The sequence below is a fragment of the Bombina bombina genome, chromosome 7, assembly GCF_027579735.1.
Source record: "Bombina bombina isolate aBomBom1 chromosome 7, aBomBom1.pri, whole genome shotgun sequence".
Lineage (NCBI taxonomy): Eukaryota > Metazoa > Chordata > Amphibia > Anura > Bombinatoridae > Bombina > Bombina bombina.
This window is the reverse complement of record NC_069505.1, coordinates 94,351,071-94,363,551: the sequence shown is the minus strand read 5'-3', so window position 1 is coordinate 94,363,551 and position 12,481 is coordinate 94,351,071. Positions and strand designations below refer to the sequence as shown.

Sequence of the window (12,481 nt, the reverse complement as noted above, 5' to 3'; positions counted from 1 at the left end):
AGCATTTAGCTATAATGTAACACTTTCTGCATGGGTATTATATGGAATAGATTTAAATGTTCCTATATGAGACCATTATAAAGGCACATAGGAGTCCCAGAAGTATAGAATATCATATGTAGTTTTATAGTTTATACTGTTACTGTAAAACAGTGTATTTTTTTTAACCATTCATGCTCTGGTAAACCCCTGACATATGCGTGACATTTATGCAACACCCCTATTTTAAATTGTGTGTATACCTGTGACAGCCAAGCATTGGTAGTGGTTTTAGCAGATATTGGTGCACTCTAAGCCCCTTAATCAATATCAGTTAATTAAAGCACTAAAAGAGAGTCAAAGTATGTCAGGCTGCTGATGTTTCCCCCCCTCTTTGTATGGGAGATTTTACCTTTTTGTAATAAAGAAAAAGTTTCATTTTATTTTTTAGGAAAATGTGAATGTAATTTTTTGACCTCTAGAGAAAAAATAATAATAAAAAAAAAAATCTAAATTGCAGGCAGACAAGTTCTCAAATAGAGAGGCTGTCAGCTTGCAATCGCCATTGGCGATTCAGCATCATCAACAACAAAGAATACCATGGGAACAATGCAAATTTGATACTAGAAGTAAATTGGAAACTTTTTTTAAGTTGCTATGCTCTGTCTAAATCACTAATGAAAATTGTTGGGTTCCATATCCCTTCAACTTTTTTTCTTTATATCAAAAAGATAGAAATATTTTAAATGTATTTAAAAAAAAAAAAAAAAAAAATCATAAACACACAGAAAACCTCATGTTCCTTTCCTAAATAAAATTAAATAGTGGCAGTTGTCCTAATCAGCCAGTTAGGATTAGTAGGAATTAGAAAACGAATACTGAAGTATTAGTATAAACGCACATCTTACATTGAACTTTTTATTAGGTAGAATTATAAATGCATTTCTACATATGTAAACACTGCACTTATAAAAACATAGAAAATGAAGTGTGTGCATAATATTTATTTATATTACACGCAAACTACCAAAAATAAGATATTTTGCTTTTTACCCTCATGCAATAATAAAATGTCAGTACTTGTAATCTGTCATAAGATTCCTTAGTGCTATACAGGGTGTGCAATAAACAAGGGAATAAGGTCACATCCAGGAAGCGCCATTGGCTTCAGGAAAGCCAAAACGGCTATGACGTATTTTGTCCTAACGCCGCTAAACCCCAGCGCCGTTTGGATGGAATACAACGGCATAATGGCGCTAAAAGGTTAACCAACAAAGAAAGACCTCCTCTCTAATTCAAGCCTATACCTCAGTGTAGATAGAGAGATTATTATATTATAATGAGAGATAGATTATATATATATATATATATATATATATATATATATACACACATACATACATACACATACACACACATATACATTTATATATTAATACTGGCAAAAAAAATTAATTGTTGACTGTCCCAGGAAACTTGTGACTATTCACTAACATGTAGTGGTATTGTTAGCATCTATGAAACTCTAGGATTTGCCATAACTTTAAAGGGACAGGAAACCCCCCAATTTTCTTTCATTATACAAATAGAATATACAATTTTAAACAACTTTCCAATTTACTTCTATTATTAAATTTGCTTAACCCCTTAAGGACCAAGTCCATTTTTCGATTTCTTTCCCTTAAAGACCAGGGCTATTTTTACATTTCTGCTGTGTTTGTGTTTAGCTGTAATTTTCCTCTTACTCATTTACTGTACCCATACATATTATATACCGTTTTTCTCGCCACTAAATGGACTTTATGAAAATTATAAAATTATAAAATATGAGGAAAAAATGGAAAAAAAAACACACTTTTTCTAACTTTGACCCCCAAAATCTGTTACACATCTACAACCACCAAAAAACAACCAAAATAAATAGTTTCTAACTTTTGTCCTGAGTTTAGAAATACCCAATGTTTACATGTTGTTTGCTTTTTTTGCAAGTTATAGGGAAATAAATACAAGTAGCACTTTGCTATTTCAAAACCACTTTTTTTCAAAATGAGTGCTAGTTACATTGGAACCCTGATATCTGTCAGGAATACCTGAATATCCCTTAACATGTATATATTTGTTTTTAGAAGACATTCCAAAGTATTGATCTAGGTCAATTTTTGTATATTTCATGCCACCATTTCACCGCCAAATGCGATATCGAGGCATCACCGCAATAACCGGAAAGCGGCTGGAAGCGATCAGGATCGCTTCCAGCCGCTTTCAACCCCAACGTCGTTAAGGGGTTAATTGCCTTGTTATTCTTTGCTGAAGGAACAGCATTGCACTTCTGGCAGCTGGCTGAATATATCTAGTCAGCCAATCGTGTGCATGCACCAATCAGCAGCTAGCGCCCACTAGTGTACAATATATACATATTCTTTTTCAACAAGGGATACCAAGAGAACGAAGCACATTTGCAAATAGAAGTGAATTGGAAAATGTCTTAAAATGACTTGCTCTATCTGATTTATGAAAGTTTTAATTTTGACTTTCCTATCCCTTTAAGGTTTGAAGCAGAGTTTTTTTGCATTTTTAAGACTTGGAAATACACATAAGAATTATTCCTGTTTGCTATAATAAACACACAATATGAGTATAATAATTACTCTTAAATATATTAGAGTAATTCATTATGCATATTAGAGTATTTATTATGTATACGCTGCATTATTTATGGAGGACAGGTTTTTTACCATTAGTCAAATATTTTTTGACAACCAATATGCACCCTAGTATTATTCTCTGAAATGTCTTTCACATGTTGCAGGGCATTTTAGAGAACTAAAAAAAGAAGCAAAAATGACAGGTTAGGTGGGTGTCCTCTGAAAAGAAGGTATCCCTAGGCAGTTGCCTAATAAGAAATCTGGATTATAAAATTCAACATTTTACAAATGATGATGCAATTCCACCCCTTATATTTAATATAAAGGTATAAAAGAAAGCTTGCATAGAACTGTTTTAATTTCTTCAAATTGGTTAAACAGATAGTTAAAGTCAGATGCAGAGAAGCAATGCTAGCTGAACGCATTGGATTAGCCAATGACAAAAGGATCCTAGGTAGGCATGCTTTATAAACAAATGTTATATATTTCAAATGAAAGTCTCTAAATATTGCATGCTCTATGTGAACCAGTAAAGTCAATTTTGACTTGCATGACCCTCTCATATACTATACTGCAAAGTTAATACAACGTCTGACACGCTGTAGGACAGAATGAGCCTCCACCTTCCCCTGCAGCTTAACCAGGAAGAATCAGTAACTAAAAGGCATAGAAACCACTCCATTACCTCTCAGGGGTTTTGATATCCGAGCAGCTGGTAACCAGTTTACATGATCCTTCCTGTTCCTTTTACAGGGAAGTAACTCATTTTCATTTCAACATACACAGGTGAAGCCAACCAGCATACTAGATAGTCCCTAGCTCTTTAAACAGCAGGAGTCAATGCACATTACAAGCTATTCACAGTATAGGTTCAGCATGCAATATACATTCTTTACTAATATGTTTTATAAGGGGTATCCACAAAAGCCCATCTTTAGCTACAGGTCAGACATTGATATAATTATGATGACTATATAACAGGAAAAAGGGTGGAATTGATAAGGAGTAAGATAACAAATAAATGGTGAATATCAAATGAGAAGAAAACCTAATAGAACCATGTTAGATGCAGGGAAAAGGAAAATAACGTTTATTCAAGACATTTTTAAATATTCCCTATTAAATTTGGGCAAAATACTCAAGCTTCCTTAGTATACAATCATAAACAATACTTAAATCATAAACAGAGTTGTAAAAAAACTCTTAACAGCAAAAGCTCAGTCATAAAAAAAACAGATAAAATCAGGAAATCTAAACATCAGAGAAATATATAGAAATGATATATGTTTTGGTATGTGTGTAACAATGTGTCTGTGTGGTAAGTGTAATAAAAAAAGCATGTTTAATTCTTCTATATAAATGATGGATTATTAATAAGCAAAAGGTGCTGAATGGCTAAAGTTAATGCAAAGTATTTATAAAAATATAATCTTAAAAGCATTTTATACATCTTTTTGTAGAGATCTTTTTCTATATAGTCTTAGAAACATCATGTTCATTATAATCATACCCAGAATTATTTTATTCCTAAAACATAAACTTGTCTCATCTCAATGTAACCAGCCTTTTTATACAGAAATATGTATTCTGCTATTATAGCACACCTGGTAAAGGTTTGAAAAGCTTTGCAATAAAACTAGAGGTATAAATACAATTGCAGCATTGCAGAAATTCATTAAACAGCTGACATTTTTTTTAAATGAGGAACTTGCATACCACAATGTACAGCAAACTGTGAACACAGCTAAATGTCAGTATTCTCATTTATTCACATATTATTAAGTGCTAAATTTAAGAATACAAACTCTTGGTAATGTGACAGCAAACAGGATTCTAGATCTGTCTGGTTTATGTGATCAGTGGCAGATAAAAGGTTAAAGCCGCAGGATTTTCTTGCTTTACCTGTAGGGCAAACTCTGCCAGGGCTGATACTGCATTGTATAGGAAGATGGTTTACCTGTTTGGGCTGCTGGGGTTTAGGTCCTTTGCTCCAAGGCTTTGATCCCAAAAAACTTGTTTTGAAACAGGAGTTAAAAAGCATTCAGTGTGAATGTCAATTGTATACCTTGGTGTGGCAGCTCTGATCAGCTGATCCTTTCCCAACTCTGATCTCTCAGGGACTGACTCCAGCTAGCAACCTGCAACACATCAGGCCACACTGATTGGCCAACCCAGGGTCTCACATGTTACACCCCCTGTCCTCTTCGCCTATGAGAACACTTGCTATTTTGGCCTCTGCCTCCAAGTGCAGGTGTGGGCGGAGTCAGGTATCATCTGGCAGGTGATGTAATGCTTGAGAGAGACTTAGGTGTGCTTAACCCATTCATGCCTGGATGTAAATCAATTACCTGACTTTTTTATTTCTACACTAACAATACAAGATAGTAATTCAGATTGTGTAAAATGTTATGCTAAATATTTCATTATATCAGCAATACAATAGATAAAATCTGCTGAAATATTATGATGTATCATTTAATTTTTTTGACTCTCCCTTTGAACTCAGCACATATTTCCATCTATTTAAAGGGACACAAAACCCCACATATTTCTTTTTGTGATTCAGAGAGAACATTCAATTTTAATCAACTTTCTAACTTACTTCTATTATGTATTTTTCTTCATTCTCTTGGTATCTTTTGTTGAAAAGCAAGGATGTATGCTTAGGAGCCTGCCCATTTCTGGAGCACTATATAGCAACAGCACTATTAGATGACAGCACTATTCCCTGCCATGTAGTGCTTCAGATGCCTACCTAGGTATCTCTTTAAAGGGACACTGAACCCAATTTTTTTCTCTCGTGATTCAGATAGAGCATAACATTTTAAGCAACTTTCTAGTTTACTAATATTATCAAATTTTCTTCATTCTCTTGGTATCTTTATTTGAAATGCAAGAATGTAAGTTTAGATGCCAACCCATTTTTGGTGAACAACCTGGGTTGTTCTTGCTGATTGGTGGATAAATTCATCCACCAATAAAAATAGTGCTGTCCAGAATTCTAAACCAAAAAAAAAGCCTACATGCCTTCTTTTTCAAATAAAGATAGCAAGAGAACGAAGAAAAATTGATAAAAGGAGTAAATTAGAAAGTTGTTTAAAATTGCATGCTCTGAATTACAAAAGAAAGAAAAATGTGGGTTCAGTGTCCCTTTAACACAATATCATGGCAACAAAGCAAATTTGATAAAAGAAATAAGTTGCAATTTTTTTTTTTTAAATGTGATTCTCTGAATGACAAAATATTATTTGTGTGTGTTTCATACCCCTGTAAGATAAATAATAGAATGTTTAAAATGTATCATTCACATTGTCTGTGCTGTATAAGTAATAACTAATTTCTGTATGTCTTTTAAAAAAAAGTACACACAGTAAGTTTAATATATCTACAACTTTTTTATATACTTGTACTTTTAAATATTTTAATGATTAATACAACATTGTTTAAAAAAGAATATTGGCTGTTAATACCTAAACCATAGTTTTTTTGTGTGTTTTTTTAAAGGGACAGTATCTCATTTTCATATAACTGCATGTAATAGACACTACTATAAAGAATAAGAGGCACAGATACTGATATAAAAATCCAGTATAAAACTGTTTAAAAACTTACTTAGAAGCTGTCAGTTTGGCTCTGTTGAAAAGGTAGCTGGAAAGCCCACTGCAAGTGGCAAATAAGACTCCCCCCCCCCCTCCCCCTTCTTTTGCATATGAAAAGACCCTTTACACAATCAGGAACAAGCTGGAGAAGGTAGCTGACGGTATTCACATAAAACTTTGGGGCTTGGTTAGGAGTCTGAAAATCAGAGCAGTTATTTAAAAATAAGCAAAACTATACATTTATTTTAAAAAAAAACTTTATGGGCTATATCATCTACAAAACATTTATGCAAAGAAAAAATGAGTGTATAATGTCCCTTTAAATATATGATAATGGTTTATATTGATTATGCATAACATGTACATATTCATACAGTTTACAGTAAATATAAAGAGAAAATCTTAAAAAAACGTTTTTAACCAAAAATTTAAATGATAAACGTATTATAATTTTTTACATTTTATTCAGCTCACAGTTTTCCATATATAAAATGTTAGAATGTTTGAGCCGTGCCTTTAAGAGTTTATAACAAAACATCCTGCTATGACTAGAAAGATCACTGTGGTGACGCTGGCTAACAGGTGAATAACCATTCAGTGCACCTATGCTGTAAAAATACAAAGTTGTAAACATGACCTGATAATTACTGGACACAGGATGTGAGTCCTGATTCACATCTAGCAAACTGACAGTAGATTATCAGCTCAGGATCACTCATTCTTGCTTTCTGTCAAAAGTAGACAATAGATTAACAGGGCAGGCTAAGACAGTCCTGGCTTGTATCAAATATATGACAATCATCTACCTGCATATTGGATTCAGGGAATCCTCATTCATATCAAATGTAGAGTGAACTCCTAGCTGTGGGATTATCAGGACAGGCTAAGACAATTACTGTGATCACTTGGTTTTCTATTTTTAAACTATATATTTATGGTATAACACTGTTACATGTTCTCTTAGTTACCCAGAGGACTGCACTTCCTAAACGAGTTAAAGAATCACTAAAAAACCTACTTGGCAGAACCTTGAAGAGGGAACTCTGTGCTGCACTATTTTGGAGCGTTTATCCTTTGGAATCTAACCTATTTAGGCTGTATCTCTTATTTATTAACCTATAGCAATTGTTTTGATCATATCAATGCATGATGAGGGCTTTTGCCAGGGTGCAGTATAGGGTAAAAATATTAGTAGTTAGATACACACTTACTGGACTTAAAGGGACAGTCAACACCAGAATTGTTGTTGTTTAAAAGATAGATAATCCCTTAATTACCAATTCCCCAGTTTTGCATAACCAACACAGTTATAATTATACACGTTTTACCTCTGTAATTACTTTGTACCTAAGCCTCAGCAGACTGCCCCCTTATTTCAGTTCTTTTGACAGACTTGCATTTTAGCCAATCAGAGATGCCTCCATGGTAAATTCATGTGCATGAGCTCAATGTTATCTATATGAAACACATGAACTAATGCCCTCTAGTGGTGAAAAACTATCAAAATGCATTAAAGGGACAGTCTAGGCCAAAATAAACTTTCATGATTCAGATAGCGCATGTAATTTTAAACAATTTTCCAATTTACTTTTATCACCAATTTTGCTTTGTTCTCTTGGTATTATTAGTTGAAAGCTTAACCTAGGAGGTTCATATGCTAATTTCTTAGATCTTGAAGGCCACCTTCTTTTCAGAATGCATTTTAACAGTTTTTCACCACTGGAGGGTGTTAGTTCATGTATTTCATATAGATAACACTGTGCTCGTGCACGTGAAGTTATCTGGGAGCAGGCACTGATTGGCTAAACTGCAAGTCTGTTAAAATAACTGAAATAAAGGGGCAGTTTGCAGAGGCTTAGATACAAAATAATCACAGAGGTTAAAAGTATATTATTATAACTGAGTTGGTTATGCAAAACTGGGGAATGGGTAATAAAGGGATTATCTATCTTTTAAAACAATAAAAATTCTGGTGTAGACTGTCCCTTTAAGATTAGAGGCGGCCTTCAAGGTCTAAGAAATTAGCATATGAACCTCCTAGGTTTAACTTTCAACTAAGAATACCAAGAGAAGAATGCAAAATTGTTGATAAAAGTAAATTAGAAAGTTGTTTAAAATTAAATGCCCTATATGAATCATGAAAGTTTTTTTGGACTTGACTGTCCCTTTAAACAAAATGACCTTTATTTAAATGTAACTATTAAAGGGACAGTATACACCAATTTTCATATAACTGAATGTAATAGACACTACTATAAAGAATAATATGCAAAGATACTGATATACAAATCCAGTATAAAACTTACTTAGAAGCTCCCAGTTTAGCTCTGTTGAAAAGGTTAACTGGAACACCCTCTGCAAGTGGTTCTATAGCAAAAACAGCAGACACTCCCCCTTCCTCTGGAAATGAAAAGACTCTTTACACAAACCGGAGCAAGAAACAGGAGCAAGCTGGAGTAGGTATACATCAGTATACTTCTAAAGCTTTTGGACTTGGTTAGGAGAATGAAAAGCAGCGCAATGTTATTTAAAAATAAGCAAAACTATACATTTTAAAAAAAAACCCATATAGGCTATGTAAATGGATCATCTACAAAACATTTATGCAAAGAAAATCTAGTATATAATGTCCCCTTAACAAAATATTAGTAATGTTTCAGGGCCAACATGCTCAGACCAACCAGAAGTGAATACAGAGCCTAACACTCCCAACCAATCAGTAACAATGCAAAGTGTAAACTAAAACTTGATAGGCCCCTAACAGTTCAAACAGGTAAATTGATGGTTAAACAGTATCATTTGCTCACCAAGAGAACAGTAGCGCACACTTGCCAATATTGTTGTTCTTCAACGACCTTTCTTCTACATTACGTTGATCAGATTTTGAAAATTGTAGCCTCAAACAGCATGTAAAACTTAAAGTTATGATAAATCCTAGTGTAATAATAAAATACCTTTATTTGCAGTGAGTTTTTGAGGTGCTGAGCGTCTCTGACCACCCACGGCAAAATGCTATTTTCCCAATGAGGTGTCGTTTCCAACTCTAAGCCAATAGCGTGCTAGCTATACAGCATAATGCCAATCGGCTGCCACGGCTATTGGCTAAGAGGTGAAAATGTCACTTCATTGGGAAAACAGCATTTTGCTGTGGGCAAAGGTTTCGGTAAACCCTAGTGTTTTTGAAATGCCAGGACTTACCAGTGCTATAAATAAAGGGGACTTTCATTCATTAAGTATAAAAAAACTTCATGCTGAAAGTAACTTTATTTTCAGTGAGTTTATGAGGAGCTGAGCGTCTCTGACCGCCCACGGCAAAACGCTATTTTCCCAATGAGGTGATGTTTCCAACTCTAAGCCAATAGCGTGCTAGCTATACAGCATAATGGCAATCGGCTGCCACGGCTATTGGCTAAGAGGTGAAAATATCACCTCACTGGGAAAAAAGCGTTTTGCTGTGCGCAGCCGGATATGCTCAGCTCCTCATAAACTCGCTACAAATAAAGGAACTTATAGCATTAAGGTTTTTTAGACTTTGTGATGGAAAGTTCCCTTTATTTATAGCACTATTAAGTCCTAGTGTTTTAAAAACGCTAGGATTTACAATCACTTTACGCTGGCAGCCCTAAAATGAGATGATCTTGTTCTTACATTTTGTCTCCTACTAGCAGAGTGCTGCAATCTCTCCCAGGGCCTGAATCTCTCTGGTCTGACGAAATTATTAAGAAGGATTATTAATACTGCAATCCCCTCAAAAAATGTATAAAAGCAAACTTTAGATTGACAGCTGTTTATATCACTGTGTAGAGTTTTGTATCTATTGGAGATACACCTAGATTACAATTAAATGATCTAAAAAAAAGCCCCAAAGTTTTTGAAAGCTTTCTCTTTATGACAAGTTTTTGATAATGGGCCCCTAGTCTGCCTCTCCCTGTCGTGTATTTACTTTTTGCATAGTATATATTTTAAAAGTGGCATGCACAAATCAAACCTCCCAACTGTACCTATTTGAGAGGGGGTGCCCCTAATTCTGAGTTATGTCCCCTTGTCCCTCTAAAACAACCATTTGTCCCCATTTGCCGAATTTCCCTTAGCCCCACCCATAGACTGCCCAGACACGCCCACCAACCACACAGACACACCCATGACCCAGCCTACAATCTACTTTAACCCCTCCCTTCATGGCCTTGCCCACAAAACAGCAAAGAACCCAACTCCACCTCCAATGTTCCTTATACCTAGCCTCAAATTGGGAGGTATGCTACCTGCAGATTATCCGGACAGGCCAAGGACAGTTCTTGTTTAATTAAATTATAGAATTAATTCCTTCCTGCAGAAAATCAGGACAGTCTAAAGCTAACCATAGGATGAGTCCCTGTCTGCAGTGCATCCGAGTAGGCTAAAATAATCCTGATTTATATCAGTTTTAGGATTACCTCCTGCTTCAAGATTACCAGGGCAGGCTGATACAGACCTGGTTTATTTCAAATATACAATTAACTAATGTCTGCTGATGCAGATACTAAGTATAGGCCCACTAAATCCTGGTTTTAAGATGATCTCCTGATCACAGATCGTCAGTCCTCTTGCATACGTAGCTTGAAGTGGCTTTTTAACTAATTAAAACATGATCAGATTGTTCTGGTCTCATTTAAACATATGGTGACTTCTTGACTGTAGACTATCAAGTCAGTTTCATACAATTGTTATTTACATCTAAAGTATTATGGCTCCTTTTTTATAAAGGTAATATAGGATAGCTCCATAATAAATACATATTATCATGCCAGACACATGCAGTTTGTGTTACCACCTTTATTTGAAAATATTGGCCTCCATTACATATGCAGCGTCGCCCGCAAAATCCTCCGCCGCCAGATTTTACGCGATTTTGGTATTACATATACGGCGTAGCATACAAGTTACGCACATATATTTCACCCGTCGCCCACAATCATTACTCCCATAGGCTAACATAGAACCGCGTCGCAAATCGGTATCCAATATCCTGCGCAAGGACTTACGTGGCGAAAATGGAGAAATCTTACTCCATTTTACCTCGCCAAAAAAGGCAGTCGCAGCAAGCCTTGCACTGAGTATGGGAGCACCGTAACTCCTGAAAATGCCTGCAAAAATAAACTAACACCTAACAAATGCGCAATGTCTATCTACCTGTCAACTGCAATCCCCCACCGCAATAACTAATAAAGTCTATTAACCTCTAAACCGCCATAGCCCACAACGCAATAAACCTAACCCTTAACCTAACCTAACCCCCCCTAACCTAACCCCCCCCTAAATAAACTAAAATTACCTAATTTACAAAATACTAAATTTACTATTAAATATAAAAAATTAACACTATTTTTAAAATACAAATAAACTAAGTATAAATTAAAGGGGCAGTCTAATCAAAATTCAGGAGTAGACTGTCCCTTTAAGCAAGAATTACAGAAAATAATAAAATCTAAGATTACAGAAAATAAATAAAATTACAAAATTTTAAATAAATTTCACCTAATCCCTATGAAAATAAAAAAGCCCCCCCAAATAAAAATACCCCCTAATCTAATAAACTACCAGTAGCCCTTAAAAGGACTTTTTGCAGGGCATTGCCCCAAGATAATCGGCTCTTTTGCCAAAAAAATACACACAGCCAGTAAAACCCCCCACCCACCAAACCCCCCCCAAAAAAGCTAACACTAAAAACGCTAAACTACCCATTGCCCTGAAAAGGGCATTTGTTGGGCATTGCCCTTAACCCCTTAAGGGCAAGGCCATTTTTCAATTTCTTTCCCTTAAGGACCAGGGCTATTTTTACATTTCTGCGGTGTTTGTGTTTAGCTGTAATTTTCCTCTTACTCATTTACTGTACCCACACATATTATATAGCATTTTTCGTCATTAAATGGACTTTCTAAAGATACCATTATTTTCATCATATCTTATAATTTACCATAATTTTTTTTTTAAATATGATGAAAAAATGGAAAAAAAACACACTTTTTCTAACTTTGACCCCCAAAATCTGTTACACATCTACAACCACCAAAAAACAACCATGCTAAATAGTTTCTAAATTTTGTCCTGACTTTAGAAATACCCAATATTTACATGTTCTTTGCTTTTTTTGCAAGTTATAGGGCAATAAGTACAAATAGCACTTTGCTATTTCCAAACCATTTTTTTTTTTCAAAATTAGCACTAGTTACATTGGAACACTGATATCTGTCTGGAATCCCTGAATATCCCTTGACATGT

The 12,481-nt window shown here is 34.9% G+C and overlaps 1 protein-coding gene across 2 annotated transcripts in view; it reads right to left on the bottom strand.

Annotated features, from left to right (window-relative positions):
• RASSF7 (Ras association domain family member 7) overlaps window positions 1-4,769 on the bottom strand; it is a 90,457-nt gene extending 85,688 nt beyond the window's left edge. The window contains exon 1 of one of the 2 annotated variants that reach the window (XM_053720189.1): window positions 4,690-4,769. The gene's annotated coding sequence lies outside the window, so the exon portion shown is untranslated. Of the gene's footprint in view, window positions 1-4,581 lie in introns of both variants that reach the window. The other variant, XM_053720187.1, reaches the window with a different exon arrangement.
• Window positions 4,770-12,481: the final 7,712 nt, after the last annotated feature.